Raw genomic sequence first — 16,448 nt, forward strand, 5'->3', positions numbered from 1 at the left:
TAGCGGCGCCGCTGACATTCCACCTGCCCCGCCCCTCCTGCCGGGAGCGGGCAGCGCATGCGCGGAGCGGGTTCGCCCCCTCCCTCCCTGCCTCCCGCTCTTCCCACGGAGGGGTGTGTGTGCTCGTGTCTGCGTGCGTGCGCGCGTGCCGCTGGAGCCCGTGCCGGGGCTCGCGCCGGCGGCCGCAGGGGTCTCTGGGAGCCGTAGTCCGCGGCGCGCGGGGCCGTTGGCCGCCATGGCGGCGGGGGGGTGGCAGAGGCGGCGGCCTGAGGAGGCCGCAGGGGCCCGGCCCGGCCCGGCCCGGCCCGGCCCCGCCGCGTCGTCGATGGAGGGACGGTGGGGTGTGCACCTCGCCGGGCGACGCGAATGGGGGAGGCCGGGCCCCGCCACTGCCACCAGGCCTGGCCGTGCACAGGGCGAGGGACGCTGCCTCGCCCCGGCGGTGGCTGTGGTCAGACTGCGATGGACAGGGTGAAAAATACCCACCGGGGCACCCCATATTGCCGGTGGAGGCTGGGTGCTGGTCCTGGTGGTACCCTCTGCCCCTGGAGCAACCTCGTCCTACTTATATTGTAGGACTCCAACAGTCATGAGTCAACCCCGCTGAACATCACACGAATAGATAAGTGCTCCCGAGACTGGAAACAAAGCCAAAGCCCCATCAAGTGTTTCCAGAGCAAGAGGGTTGTTCGTCCTTGGCCCGGCTTCAGCGAGTGTGAGGTGCCCGTTTTTGAGGCCTTTCCCACCACAAGGCCTGGCGCCATGGTTCCTCTGGCCGCGTGGAAAGCTGTTATTCCTGATGCGCATTATCCCGGTGCTGGGAGCCAGCGCTTCTGAGCAAGACCCCAAATGCCACGAGACGTGAAATGCAATTGGGAGAACCGGTAAATGAATAAACCGCGTTCTACATGGCCGAGTTATTCAGCCAGGCTAGGGCAGAAAAACAGAGAGATGAAAGACGACTGTTAAAAAGGAAAGTTAGAAAATAAATGATTCACAATAGGGGCCGTGAGTGAGATTATCTCTGGAGACATCTCTAATTAAAGGGCGTTGGATAACTAGAGGGTTACATTTTCCTGGGTCAGTGGTCTTGAAAAAGACATTGCAGTTGCAGTAAATGCCAATAAAGAATGATGGTGACCTGCTGCTAACAAAAGCACGTTCAGTAATTAACATGTGCATGTTTGTTATTTTTTCTGTGTTTATGTCAGTTTTTATTGTTTTCATCCTCTGTTTCCCCCTTTCACTACAGGCAGAGGATAGATAGTATTTTCCATGTCTTTTAGAGAGCAGCAATTTCTGTAAAGTTATTTCACTGACATCTTCTGAAATTGCAGCAACTCCATCAGGCTACCAGCATTTTCAAAGTGTACTAAACTACAGAAAAGTATGCAAATACTGTGTACCAACACAAAATCAATTCTTTGTGTGTAACAATAAATATACTGTCACTTTTCAAAAGCTTAGTTCTCTCCCGGATTGCATTTTGCACGGTTGTCCGCTTGTGTAAAGTGAAAAGTGTTTTAGTTCGGTGACGTTTTACCTGTACTTTTCCTAGCTACATGTGGCTGCAGAATAGCACCCCACTGGAGAATTTGACTCGTAAACTTCACTTTCCCTTTCCAAGCAATGTTCATATAAAGCCTTGCTCACAAGTGCTATTTAGGTTCTGCTTCTGCAGACATATATAGTGTTAAGCACGTGAAAAGTCCCGCAGTGTGTAAGGGGACTTGTGATGTGTTTAAATGCTGGCAGGACTGAGTCTTCTTGTCGCCTTGTTTTTCCTAGAGACACAAAAATAATTTTGTATTGGCATGAGAGATAAAAATACTATATTGAGAAGGACGGAGAGATAAAAATAAGCCATACAGCATTTGTAATGCTTTAGTTAGCACGCTACGTGCCCGTTATGCCACTGCATTCAAAGTGCACGTATTCTGTTATTTACAACGCACTGCAGGCGATATGGCTCTAGGTAGTCAAAGCCAGCCAAACAGAAAACTCAACAAAGCGCTCCGTATACACTGCCCACATTTCTGAAAGGGACAATAATTGCCATCTATCTTACTGGCCAACATTTTAAAATTAATGTTACTATTTGGCATAAAAGAAGCGTAAAGTGACAATGTCCAGTTTAGATTTTATTATTCTGTTTACCCTGTGATAAAATTTGCGGTGACTTCAGCATGAACCAGATCACACTTGGCGCAGGATGGAGATCAGCACAGAGAGAAAGAAGCTAGAGCCAAGCAGGGTTTGGGCACATAGGCTTCTTGAAAACTCACCAGGCACCTCTATGCAGCTTTTAGTGCTCAAATACTATTAATAATTTGATGACCAACTCGTAATGGAAGAGAGAGTTCAGGTTGCTGTATATCATTCAGATCGTGATTTTATTATGGTTGTTATATCCCTGTGTAACTGGGGAAAAACTGACAGAGTTGATTTTCAAAGCCAGAAGGAATATTACACTAACCAAATGAAACCTACTGTTTAAAAGGGCTATTTTTGTATCATGTATTTTACATTTTAATGCATTGACTTCCCATTTCATATTCCAGCAACAAATCCAGTCTGATCCTGTTTCCATTGCAATCAACTATCTCCACGCCTCAATTTTTTTGTGTATGTAGCTGTTTCAGGACCATTTTTCTTGAAGTACAGCCAAACATATATGCCGGACAAACAGTAATTATTGAAGAGATGTCATGTGTGGGCCTTCAAAATGATCCACAATTTGTCAAGCAACAACAACAAGAATAAATGTGAAGAGGTACAATTTAGAAGTTGTCCCACGAATCCTTGAGAGATAACTTGCTGTGAATGCTGCAACACTATCCTCAAGAAAAGGTTGCATCCATGCATTCAACAACTGATTTCAGCTCACCTCTATGGACAAATTTCCTGGTTACACGTTACCTTTTCTAATGTCTTAATTAAATGGGTTTTGCACACTGCTGCTATTTTATCCCTTTAGAGAGGACCGCCTGGTTGAGCTTGTGGCACTTAACCCAGTTTTCAGTGTTTTCTTTATGGATAACACAAAACTTTCCAGAATATCTGAATTATGATTATCTATTTCAGTCATATTTCATATGTAAATTTAAAAGATTTTAAATGGAATGCAATATTGTAAAACATGTCCCAACATCCCTTCCTGACATCTCATTTGCATATCAATCTCGTAACTTGAATAGTCTTAATAGTGCCACTTGTTGGAGAGCTCTGTGTATTGCAAGGTATTTCAGTCACGTATTTATAAAAACAAATTGTTTTTTGCTGGTGATAGGTAATTCCTAATTTAAAGTGCGATGGAAGAGATGAAAGTACCCCACAGAACAACTTTTGTTGCAGTCTCGGCTTCAACCACACTGAGTCGAAGACTCTATGAATGAGCAACACATTAGTGGATCTGATGCAACTTGATCTTTACAATGATGATGAAGGAGTAAAAAAGGAAAAATAAGGACAAATCTTGCAGTTTTTAATTGAGGAAATTGTCATTTCCTTCCGAAGTGTGTTTTACCCTGCAGTATTCAGGTGAAAAAGATCAGCTTTCCTGGATAAGCCCTGGTCCTGCGCACAGACCTAAGTCATTATTGGTAATTATGCACATATTCTCCTGGGATGTGCAGGTAGAATTCATGAAATTGCATCATTTTCTTTGAAGTGATTAAGAAATTCACAGTTGATTACTGATTATGCTACAGGCACTGTATGTCTTTTCGCAACCAGATTCTAACACACCCCAGGTACGTTGCATTTCCCAGAGCACTGACAGTGCGAGCAGCACGCCCTGACTCAGTGACTGTGATGGCTACGAAGGAGACATTGTCATGGTGCGTGATACCAAAGATCCACAATGTAATGTCTCCGCAGCGTGGCTTGACATCACATCAAAAGCTCCACAAAGGAACATTTGCCATGCACAGGGCATCAGATCTCCGGCGTGGTATTTTGAGGAGCTGGTGAAATAGAATATTTGAAATATTTTGAAGTATTAACAAAGCATTGTTACTTGGACTAAAATTATAGTGTCAGGAAGCAAGGTAGGAGAAAATGGCAGGCACTGACCTTTAGAAAAAATAGATGCAGATAACATAATAGAAAGGGAATTTAAGGAGCTGTTGACTTCGTATGTTAAGAAATCGAGGGTCAGGAATCATTAAGGTTTACGCATTATGTCCAAAACATGTCCTATGGTCACTAAGTTAAAAGGTAGAGTCTCTTCTGGTGTTTATCTTTTTCAAAAAAAGATCGCCTGCTTACTGGGGTTGCTGGACTTCCGTTTGGCGTACAGAAATTTGGGAAAAGTAATCACAATACCTACGCTATACAAATAGGAAGAATAACCTAAAGATGATTCTTTCCACTGGTTCTATAGGAGGTCAGAATTTATCAGCCCCAGGGCAAGCGCAATCGTAACAGCCTTCTGGTGTCTTGAAGCTGTGAGAGGCTGTCTGAGCGCAGCCCACAGCAAGCCCTGGAGACAGCCAGCGTGGTTAAGGCTTTGTCCTTGCCCATTTTGTCTGTAAACCAGTGCCACCTTCTGAGATTTTCATTAAATCTATTACTGCTTTCAATTTTTTTTAATCAATATGTTCATTATTATTTACAATTAGTGGGTAACATTTTAGAATTTGCATTTAAACTGGTGTTTAAAAAAATAGTATAAACCTGCTTTTTTTTTTTTTTTTTTTTAGTGTTCCAAAGGTCAAATCTGGCAAATTCTCTGATTCTGCAGGTCAGGATGATCCAAGAGTCTGCTTCCAAAAGCAAGGACATCTGTAATGACATATTTAAATCTCAGTTCATATTCCCCTATCACTAAGAATCAGCACAGGCAAATCAGCTCCAAAAGTCGTTTGAGAGCAATTGTGGACAAAGCTTAACCTTGTTTTATCTCAGCTTGCTTAAAAGCCTTGTAATCCATTTTTTCAACAACCCTCTGTCTTGACAGTTATCCAGAAAGGGGAAGATATCCTCAGCAAACTGTGAGAGTGCGGACAAAGCGTCTGCCTTGGCAAGGCTGTCCTTCTGCAAATCAAGGGGTGCACGAGAGGGTTGGAGAAGAAGCTCCTTTCTCCTGAGCACTACTGAGGGAGGGAAAACATCTGCAACATCTGGAACAAGGAGGGCACACATGGGGTGATGTTTGTGCTCTCAACAGTAAATATCGCTTGTGAGACTTTTTCCATTCAAGAGCACAGAGCTATTTTTGAGCAGTTGAGGTCCCGGTTCTGACATGTCGCAGAACACCGGTAATCTGGCAAGAGTTAATTCAAAGTCATGATTTTGGGAAGGAACAGAAGATGGGTAAGAAAAAAAACCCCACTATTGCCTAGGGAGAAATTACTATTTCTAAGGAGTCTTCTACCCCACATAGTCTTTAATATCAATGAGAGTTTATGCACATGCACCAGTGGCTGTCTAGACCCAAATCCATTAATTAGAGTAAAAGCCTTGAGGTAATTATTACTCACAAACAAAGATCCTGGGTTGGTAACAGCTCTGACTTTCTAGTGCCTGTGATTCTGTTTTCAGTGGATGACTGCAACAGAGGCTTGGTGCAAATAAATTTCTTTCCTTCCAGGCTGGACTGTGCAGCCACAGCCCACCACACCTTGCTGTCATCACAAGCAAGTCTCAAGGAGTTTCTTCAGAACTGGCAGTGGTGGTGGGATGTCCGGCTGGATGCCCAACTGCCATTTGTGCCCCTGGTGACCCCTCCCTTGGTCCTCAGCGTGGGCTGCCGTCGTGGTGTCTGTGCGGTCCCTTTGCCTCTGCAGGAGGGGACGTACTTTGCCAAGCATGCTACTGTTTCGTTGTGAGGAGGGAATTCTGGTAATCAGTCATGCAGGATGGCGCAGATGGCGGGAAATGTGAAGACGTGAAGACAATGCAACACTGGTAGGACTGGGAAAGGAGAGCTGGGCACTGGAGGTGGGCAGCAGAGATGGAGGGGAGGAGGACGCAGTGTGCAAAGCCACTGTCACTGCTGTGTTTGGGGCATGGCCAAGGTGTCCATCGGTGTGCCTTCAGAAGGAGGGGTGGGAAGTGACACGCAGCAACATGTGGGAATGTAAAATTTGAAAGACAAGTCTGATCGTCGCGTAGTTTAATAATAATGTGTGTTTCATGTAGCTGAAACATGACTGGAGCATAAGAAGGCTTGTCGAGGTTGGTCATGGCATCTGGCTGAACAGAAGCCTGAGAAGGACCAGCGGAAGGGCAAGTGGGCAACATGGAGGATGCAAATGTACTGGCACTGAGAAGGCACACCGTGGACATGTTGGCACGGTGGCTCCCAATGTCTCTGGTGGCCTTCGAGTAAATGTTGGAGTATTTTGGAGTTGGTATTCCAGGCTAAATCCCTGACAGTGGGCAGTTCTGAAGAGGGGTTGGAGTGCTTCAGTACTATACCGGAGGCTTTGGCTTTTGCAGGGGCAGTTTATTTTGCTTTTAGCTCTAATACCAACCAAAGAACTTGGGACTCCAACGAATCTATGGGTTTCCACTCAAATAGCTAACAACTGTTCAATTAATTTACTTCTCACATCAATTGCTTTTGATTTTTTCAAAAAGGCTGCAGGATGTTCTTGTGCTTTAAGCAAGGACCAGGACAGAAAATATATTTCTGTAAGGGTGAAGATGGCTCTTTCCATGCAGAGGGATTTATAAGCTGCATTCATATATTTTTTGATTAATAGATAGTGTTGCTGAAGTGTTAGCACTTAAGGCAGAAGTGAAGTTGCTGTTATTTTTCTGTCTTAGGGGTGAAAGCAGAGTGCATTGGCTTGCAGCATGTGTGTGATCTTTTTTTTTTTTTTCAGCTTCGGCAAATAATTGTGACCCCTGATTACTGGAGTGATTTAAAACTGCTCTTTGCTGTATTAACTTGAAGTTGTGAACTACAAAGCTCTGCTGTGAATAGCATATGAATAGAAAAGTGACTCTGCTGGAACTCTCTATTATGTTTGAAGTTGGTAGAAACTAGAGATTGAAAAGACCCACTAGTTCACTGAATGAATTCATTGCACATGCAAGACAGAAACTCCTCGCACAGTGATATCCTTCTTACATTTCTCAGGAAAAAGAAAACATGTTGAGATGTTTCTGGAGAAAACGCTTTGACACAATGCAACACATTAGGACGTCTACATTTTGACCTGGTCTGCCATCTAGGTAATTTTTGCATCAAATTTACAGTGTCAGTTGCAGAATGACTAAAAATTAAGGCTTCATGTAGAACAAAGATGGTTTATTATGTATTTCTCTTTCTTACACTGAAAGGAAATGTTATTCCACTGCTGTTGCAGTTCTGGTGTTCTTTGAAGAATTGTCAGTTTACTCTAAACGTAAATGTTGTGAAAACACATATGAAATGCAAGGTTGATAATATTTTATTTTACTTTTAGATAGAAGTCCAACAAAACGTTTTTTAACAACTGGCAACCTGCAATGTCTGAAATTCACATAATGATATGAGTAAAAGCATGAAAGCAGTTGGTAAGGAAACAAAAAATTGGTGATATCTGGTGATTATCTCAAGTGGAAAGAAAAAAATAAACAAAGGCTGCAAAGAGTGACAAGTAAATTCCATGAGAATAAATTTCAGTCGTCTAATAATTGAACTTAATTTAATTTAACTAGACGCGTAGGCCAAGAAACCTTTTTCTTTTTTTTTTTTTTTTTTTAATGGACTTTCATGGGAAGTTGATAGAGTTCCTCAAAGGAATAGATTTGCTAGCTGCAATTTATGTATGGTATAGCCTACTTTTGTCTTCAGCTTATGAAATTTGGTCTAGTTTGTCATGACTACTTTCTTTGTTAAAAGGTAAAATGCACATTGGGCAAATGTTCTATGGCAATTTGCATAAAAGTGATGACAAAGAGCAATTAATTCCTCATTATTATGCAGTGAAATGCTACTTTGCTCCTAAGTGACTGCAGAGGAGGGTTTTTTCTCTGTGTGTAAATCTGTTGTGGCATTGTTCTAAAAATAGTACTTAAGAGCCCTCTGCACTCTTTATAAATCAGGGTCTTTGACACTCCGTTTGATTCTCCACAGAGAGATTTTTCTCACACATGCTGAACACTACAAGTATCGCCCCAAATGTTCATCAAAATAATAATAAGCATCAGAATTTAGTTAGATAAAGCAAGATAGAGGAATTTAATATTTTGCCAAATTAGATCTCTATCCTTTTTATCTGGAGATCGGTATTCAAAGTACACTCAGATCACACACAAATAGAAACATATTCCTACCACACACAGCTAGTCTGTACAGAACAAAGAGTCAAGATATCATTTTCTATGAAGGCTTGATCCTGAGTACAGATTTCATTACTGGCTCACCATAGGATAATGAAATTCCTTCAGGGCAAAGATGAGGTACATCAAAGAGGCAGCGTGGAGAGGCAGACTTTGTTAGTGCATGCTCTGTCACCTGCATTGCTGGTCCTTGCCTGCCTTTAATTTGTAAGGAAATGCTAGTAATTCAAACCTTTTTATTGGACCAACTTATATTTATATATGTACATGCATACACTTATGTCTATACACACATGCACACAGAAATACGTATTTTTCAAAATACAAAACCTTCTGGAAGTTGCGTGACTTCTTTGCAGCTGAAATGGAATACAGAATTAATTTAGGACCATGCAGGTCCTAAAAGCATCTTTGCATTTAGTAAATAAATGCTGTCTGCACCATGTAGATAAATAAACCTTCATGCAATTTGGCCTTTTTATTTCTATAACAATTCAGAGTGACTTTAGTGCTTATGGAAATGAGAGGCCGATGTTCGGTAAGACCAAGAGCTGCTGAAGACATGAATCACCAGGGCTTTCCCACAAAGCTTTGCCAATATGGGAACAAAAGGGTTGCCCTGCAGAAACACATAATGGGTCTATCTAGTCCAGCATCCCACCTCCAGCAGCAGCCAGTAACTGATGCTTCACAGCAAATCAAAACCACAGCAAGCACCTCGCTAATTATGAGATGCAATGCGTAGAGGAAAAAAAAAAAGGTTGATCCTGACTCACAAGAGAGCAGTTTGTGCCCTGAAGCCTGAGGTTTGATTTCGCTTGTATCCGTTTGCTTAACTCACACAGTTGCAAATACTATTTATGCTTAAAAGAGTTTCTAATCCTCTCTTGGATCCTAATCAACAATCTGTCTCAATAACCTGAGTTACCAGGAAGTTCTTGGGGCTGAGCACACACTGTGTGGAAGCTTTGTGCTTTGCTAGTTTAGGGAAAGTTTTCCAGCCTTGGCCTAACACCCACTGCCCTGAGGATCAGACCTAATTGTCTAGATGAAAAATACCCAAGTTACCACTCCCTTCCCCTTGAGTCCTCCCTAACTGGAGCAGTTAATTCTTTCTCACTCCCCACTTGCAAAACCATTGCTTTGGGTAAATTTCTTTCACTGGCACAGGGCAGTGGCTCCCGCTTTCTATCCTTCTAGGAGGTTTGGACAGTTTCCTCTGTGCATCTCACCTCAGTATGAGAGGTCTGCCTGCAGGCAAGCAATGCTGCCTGGCCATGCTGCCTCTTGCCGTTGCAAAGGAGAGGGCAGTGATGGGCAAAGGAGCAGGGCAGAGGAGAGGCTCATGAAAGGCAGCCAGCTTCTTTCTGCTCTTCCAGCATGTCCTCGTGAAGTAGCAGGAGTTCCGCTCAGGCTACTCTGTGGGAACATGCAATGCCTGTGAGACTCCCTCTCCTTCCCAGTCTACTTCAGATTTTCTGCTCCCCTAGGCAAGAATGCAAGCAACGTTTTCAAAGCATCCTTTGATGACCTCAAACAACCTTTAGCACCATTGCCGTGGGGTCCTGGCTCCATTACTGTGGAGCGATAATCCTCTCTGCACTCTCTCCCCATTGACTGTGGATTTCTTCTTCGTGCATCTCAAAATCATAGAATCACAGAATAACTTGGGTTGGAAGGGACCTTCAAAGGCCATCTAGTCCAACCCCCCTGCAAGAAGCAGGGACATCCCTGACTAGATCAGATTGCTCAGAGCCCCATCCAACCTGGCCTTGAATGTTTCCAGGGATGGGGCATCTCCCACCTCTCCGGGCAGCCTGTTCCAGTGTTCCACCACCCTCAGTGTAAAAAAAAATTTCCTGGTAGTTATTTAAATACAGCACATGGACCTTAACAGCAATACCAGAAGGTAAAGGAGATCCAAAAAAGGCTTAACTACTCCCCGTGGGGCCTAAGTGCTTAAGCCTAAAGCTGTAACCCTGAGCCCCTAAACAGAGGAGTGCCTCCTAAACAAAGAGGTGTCCAAACTCTGTAGGTTTGCATCTCTTCACGACCTGAGGCTGTCATTGCTGTGCGGGTGCAGACAAGCCTCAGTTTTGGTGGTGGCAAGCAGGCTGGTGCCTAAGGCTGTGCTTCCAAGAGAGCTCCAAACAGGCCTTGTGGGCACTGCTGCCATCCCATCCGTACCTCTGGCTGTTTTTTCCCATCTCTCCCGCTCCGCTTGCCCCTTGGGCAGGTGCTGGTGCTTGTCTGACCTTGCAGTAAGCTGGTTCGGGAGCTAAAGTGGCTACACATTTCTTTGCAGGATTAGTTTTCTGCCAGCTTAACTTCCTAAACCAGCTGAACAGGAGATCAGAGGAGACCAGGACTGGTGCAAAGGGAATGGGAGTGGGAATGGAAAGCTGGGGACAGGGCAGAGCACCCTGAACTTGTGTGGACCTGCAGCCTCAAGAGTCCGGACAAGGCACCTCACCCCAGCCTGGCACCCTGCACAAAGGTGTTCTGCCCGCTGGACGCTCCCCAGTGTGGAGGCTCACCGGCATCTGCTGTGGTGCAGAGCCAGCAACACCTCAAAAACAAATCAGAGCCTTTGTTTAGCGATGATCTCCACACAGGGGATACAACCTGCCGAATACAGAGGTCTGGAACTGCCTGCGGTGTGTCGGTTTGTTTATCTAGCATGCCTCATGCTATTTTATTTGCTTAAGTGTCATTACCTGCATCCTGGGAGAGGTGGGAGGGATGTCTTGTGCAAGCTATACTGAATTTTTCTGAAACCACTGAGCGAAGAGGATGCCATTTCATGTCAAGAAACTGTTATTTCACTTACGCACGTGTTATGTTGTGTTTTTCAGACTACATTTTACATGCCTGGGGTGTCTACGTGTGATCTACTGAAATCGCTTGCCCTCTTCCATAATTTATGCTGCCCTTCAGTCTTAGCAGCGTGCATACATTTCAGCAATGCATTGTCACTGCTCTCTAAATCATTGTGAAAAATCCTCTGAGGAACAGCACCGGACCCGGGGCATTCCGCGTTTCACCTGCTCCACTTTCCAGGCCGGGCTCTGAGGTGGCAGGATGAGACAGCAGAAGAAAAATCACAGCCAGCAAGGTGTGAAATAATGTCCCTGATAGGAAGAGATTAGAATGGGTAATTTGTTAGCATGAACCTTGCTGTGGCTATTCAACCTAGTAGCGTCGTCCTAGGGGTGGCGGAGTCAAGGAGAACCCAGCTTTCCTGAAGGCAAATCTTCCCCCTTTTCTTCAGGCAGCCTCTTCATAAAACCTCATGATGAGCAAAGCGATGTAGTGGAAATGGGAAGACGTGAGGGTTAACCTTTAAGTCACCGGGGCTTAGCATTTACTGTTGTCATGCAGGACTGTACTGAGATTATTTGTTTCCTATTGTTGAATCAATTTATAACGCAGTGTAATAATCCACAATTTGTCATTTGGCCCATTGCTCTGCTATGAGGAGCTTTGTCAAAAGCATTTTGAAAACTCGGCGACACTTCCCCCTTCCTTAATCCACTGGGACTTTTTGCAGGTTGGAGGGGAGAGAGCTGCAGCCCAGCTGGCCTGACTCCACCTGCACAAATTAACCTGGTCCGTGGTTGCACGCAGTGGGCATCTTCAGCCCTGGGGTCAGCGTTACCTACATTCATCTCTGACTCGTCTTTTGGAACAGAGAAATTATTTAGTCTCAGGAAACAACCTTGTTTTTCAAAGTGGTCTTGCAGACTCTTGCCAGTCTCTCTGTTCTGAAATTTAGCTTCTTCTGAACACTCCTGGATTCTTTTAACTTCTTCAGCTCAGCTTTTCTCAACTTGCTCCAGTACCCCTTCTTCAGACACGTTTATCTTTATAATATCACACTCATAATTTCCATAAATTTCCAAATCCCCCACTATGGTGAAAACAAATGCAACTAATAAATTCAGCTCCTTGAAAATGTCTTAATCCTTGTTAATTGTGTCCTTAATTCCTTAATGACCTGGAGGGCCTACAGAGACACACACACACACAAGCAGCTTTATTTACGTTTAGTCTATTTGAATAATTATGTATTGTTTATCTTAACATCTTTGGCTATTTGCTCTCTCTCCTCCCTCTGAATTACTATCTATTTATGGTTTGCTTGTGACTTGTGCTGAGCTGGTTTGGGCAGAATTTCTGACACATCTGTGTGAAAGCTCCCCCGGTGTTGTCCTGGAGGCAATGTCTCTGAAGTTCACAGCACCACGCTTTTCTTCCAGTACAGCAGCTCCTGCCTTGACACAGCCTTTAAGGCTCTGGAATTTCTTATAAACATTTTGCTTGCCTTGGTTCAGTGAGATAATACAGTGCGATTTGATAATTCAGTGAGGCATTTGATTTTTAAAATCTTATCATCGTTAACAATGATACAAGCCAGGAGAGCAACTTTAGCTTAAGGTTGTCAGATATTTTCCTCCTGTCAGCTGCTCATAAACTGCCCCGTTTTAACCATTACACATGGTTTTTTCTCTGCTCTGTGTCAAGCTTATCTATTAAAAACATGGAGTTTTTTAAGAAGGGGAGAGGGGATTTGTGGAAGGGAGACAGGCTGGGAGGTGAGGGAGGAGATCAGAGTGGGGCTGAATGAGGAGCCGGTGGGAAATAGGAGACTGCCTGACCCAAGGACCACAGCTGAAATAAAGCACCGGCACCCAGCAGCCTCTCTCGGCTGCCTGCGTGGGTGACTTAGGACATGCCCTCTTGGAGCTTGTGATTTGTACAAACAAGGATCAGGATGAGACCACAAACTTCATTTGTGAACTAGAACTGAGCCAAACCCCTAAAGATGCAAGGCTAGTTCAGTACCTCACCCAGCCTCTGATTTCAAGCAATCTTCATTTAACTCGTCACCGCGAGGGTCGTCAGAGAAAAAAAAACCTTTTGACTAGGTTATCTTTTTCTTCTTTTTATGGCTTTGGTACAAAATGTATTAATTAAAAAGGAGAGAAAAATAATCTCTTCTCTTGTCATGAGAACAACCTGTGCTGTATAAAATAGAGAGAGAAAAGGAATGGGTGCTGTAAGTAGTGGATTATTTTACGTACTTCATGGGAAAAAAAAAAAATTGGCCAGCTCATTTCAAAGCAAACTATGCCTGTAGTACTTTAAAGGGAAGTAGGAGGAAATAATAATAATTATATCTGCATTGGCTTAGGGCTAAATTCTGTAAATGAATATGGGTGTGACTGGGCAAAATATTGTCTTGATGTTAACCCGAAGGAAAAATAAACCTATCAAACCTATTCAGTTGCAAAGTCTTATGTGTATTATTGCATAGCCATGCAAGGTTATTTGATTTTTTAATTTTCTTAGCTGATTATGCAAATTGGCCTACTTCTTATTAGCTTTTGTAGGAGCATATTCATCTGAAAAAATATGAAAATTTAATTTCTGTATTTCAGTCTTAAAGATCCAAACTGGCCAGTGTAAATGCTATCAGAGAAAAGGAAAAAAAAATATTAATGAGTTGAGTATATGTGGGTTTTACTCTAAAGTAGATGAGAAAGTGGAGAAAGACCAGTAAGCTTATCTTTATCTGTGGAGTTAACGTTATCTTTAGGGCAGACGGGATTACGTTATTGATCAAGGCTAATAGCCACAGCCATAAAGAGAAATAAATAAGAAAGTTATTAAAGGGAGCTTGTCATAGGAAAACTTTGATAAGTGGGGCATTATAGACAAATTGAGGAAGGACTAAAGGATAAACAGAATCCAGTCCTATGTAGTGGAAAAGAGAGCTCCGCTGCAGCTCCTAACCGCAGCAGTTAGGGTGTTACTGAGAAGCAGGTTTTTTATCAGCATCCAGTAATGTACGAGTTAAAAATTCTTTCTCAACTGACAAGGGCTCAGCTAAACAGATCAAAAAGAGAAGGAAAACCAAAACACAAGTTCAGAAGTTGCCTTTGCCTTGTACCCGGAGTCAGAAGTGTCAAAAGATGTGTCATATCTTAAAAGGCTAAATGAAAAGTTATAGTTCCTCAGTACATGAAGAAAGAAGAGCTTTATTGAAATAGTTTCTTTGTCGCATCCTATAAAAATATTATGAGGACAGCGCGTACAAAAGAGTGAGTAAAGCAGAGGTTGCTGGAAATTCATGTAAAGACGAGTTTCTCTGTTTTATAGCGTAATGAGAGAAAGACATCAGTCTCAATACTTCTAATTATCTAGAATTTTTTGTAATAGTTTCTAGACTTTTCTGCTAAAAACCTAAGACATTTCCTGAAAACAGAGTGTTACGGACATTATGAGAGTAGTTGGATAACCTGTCCATCTTTCCTAACTCTGATTAGCAAACAAGAATATTAATATTCTCCAGAAATGTGTTTTTTGAAGTCAAGGGCAGAAGTTTTTTCCGGTGGATTTTGACATGGTGTCCATAAGTAGTGACGTACCAGTGGCCACTCCTTCAGCAGCACCATACAAAGCACCCTCCCCTGCCATGGGATGCAGATGTGGCTGCAGAGCTGCATGGGTGCTCATCCACACTGGAGCTGCCACTGCCCGTTATGGACTGCTTTTCTGTCAAGCCAGACCTTGGAAAAAGTTGGAGAAAATGGGTTTGCTCTAGCACGTGGTGGTCCCCGAGAATCCGCCTGCCATCTGCAAAAACCTGAAGTTTCAGTAATTCCAGCAGTTCGTCTTTCTGTTGCACTCCCTGAGCTGATTCTTGCTGGGTACCAGGTCTGCATGAAAGTGATTGATGGAGTTGGCCTGTACATCGCTTCTGTAAACTCTGGAGATGTTCTTGCTCCACTCCTTGCCCCACTGGAAGTACATGAGTTGGGCTGAGGGACCTGAATGAAACTGCCTTTGATGCTTTTTTGGGGGCAAGCACTGAAATATTTCCCACTGAGGTGCAAGTTACAGGTGTGGGCTAGAACATCAATGCACGAAGTTACCCTCAGTTGATTTGAAACTTAGTGGAGCTTTGCCTGTGCAGTAAACCTAAGCGAGGCAAGCAGGAACCATTTTATCCTAAATATCCTTGTTGGGTCTATATCTTATTTCAAAGGGGTTCTGAATGCTACTGTTGAGCCAGATTTGCTGAAGAACCATGGTATTCACCCTGAAAGTCATGATGAGATGAAAACTGCCCAAAATTAAGGTCCGTTTCTGAGCTCAGCTGCATTTCTGAGCCTGTTCAGGGCTGCACTCACCCTGGTGAGGAGAATGGCCTTCGTCTCTGTGCATAGTGCGGCAGCCTCTCCCCTGCCAGCAGCCTCTGCCGCCATGTTCCACAATCAGAGCTGGGTGGATGAGAAGACTTATGGTGCTCCTTAGAAAGGGCCAAAGATTGCTACTAGAAGGACATGCAGTATTTGTGAGCTGCAGCAGCCTAAATGCAGATCGATTGCAAGCACAGTAAGGATTTTGAGCAGCTACAACATGGGCATCTGCAAGAATCTCAGCTCAGATACAGAATAGACCCTTTTCCTGACCTATGGTCAGGTTGAAAATGTCTCAGTTCAGTTAAACAGGGAGACATTTTGCCTTAAATTAGGTAAATTCTGCCTTTGAATTCTTCATGGCTTTTTGCATTGCTTACTCACTGATGCCAGTGCAAGTTGGTCGTAATTCACTTGTGACATGGGAATGATTTGTACCAGCCATGCACCAGAGAAATGACTTTGCAGCCTTCTCAGTGGAGACCCTGTCCTTCACTGGAGACCCTGTCCCATTGACTTCACTAGGAGTTATGTGTCTGTAACTGAGACTGTTGCTGACCCCAGATACCCTGATGGACACCAACCATTTACCCCGTTGGCTCCTGCGCTTTATTAGTGTTAGCAGTGAGGCTGGAAAATGGGATAGATGTCTGTAAATCCATATTCAAAATATTGTTTCTCCTCTTTGTCTAAGTGCTGCAAGCTCTCCTTCTCTTCTTCTTGTCAGCCAAGGAAATACTGCTGCTGTTCATAACTGAAGCCAGGTATTTCTGCTATTTTTATGCTACAGATGTGTACTCTGGGAATAATTGCTACATGTCCTTCTCCCAGCTGAAAACCAAGTAAAAGCAAACCTTAACCATAATACTGGTAAATAACTAGCTATGATTTCTGTTAACAAAGCTTTTTTTTTTCACACACAGTGGAGAAGCAGCAGACTGGGAGTGTTGTTAGCAGCATATTGTC

Source organism: Chlamydotis macqueenii, chromosome 3, assembly GCF_036417535.1.
Source record: "Chlamydotis macqueenii isolate bChlMac1 chromosome 3, bChlMac1.mat, whole genome shotgun sequence".
NCBI lineage: Eukaryota > Metazoa > Chordata > Aves > Otidiformes > Otididae > Chlamydotis > Chlamydotis macqueenii.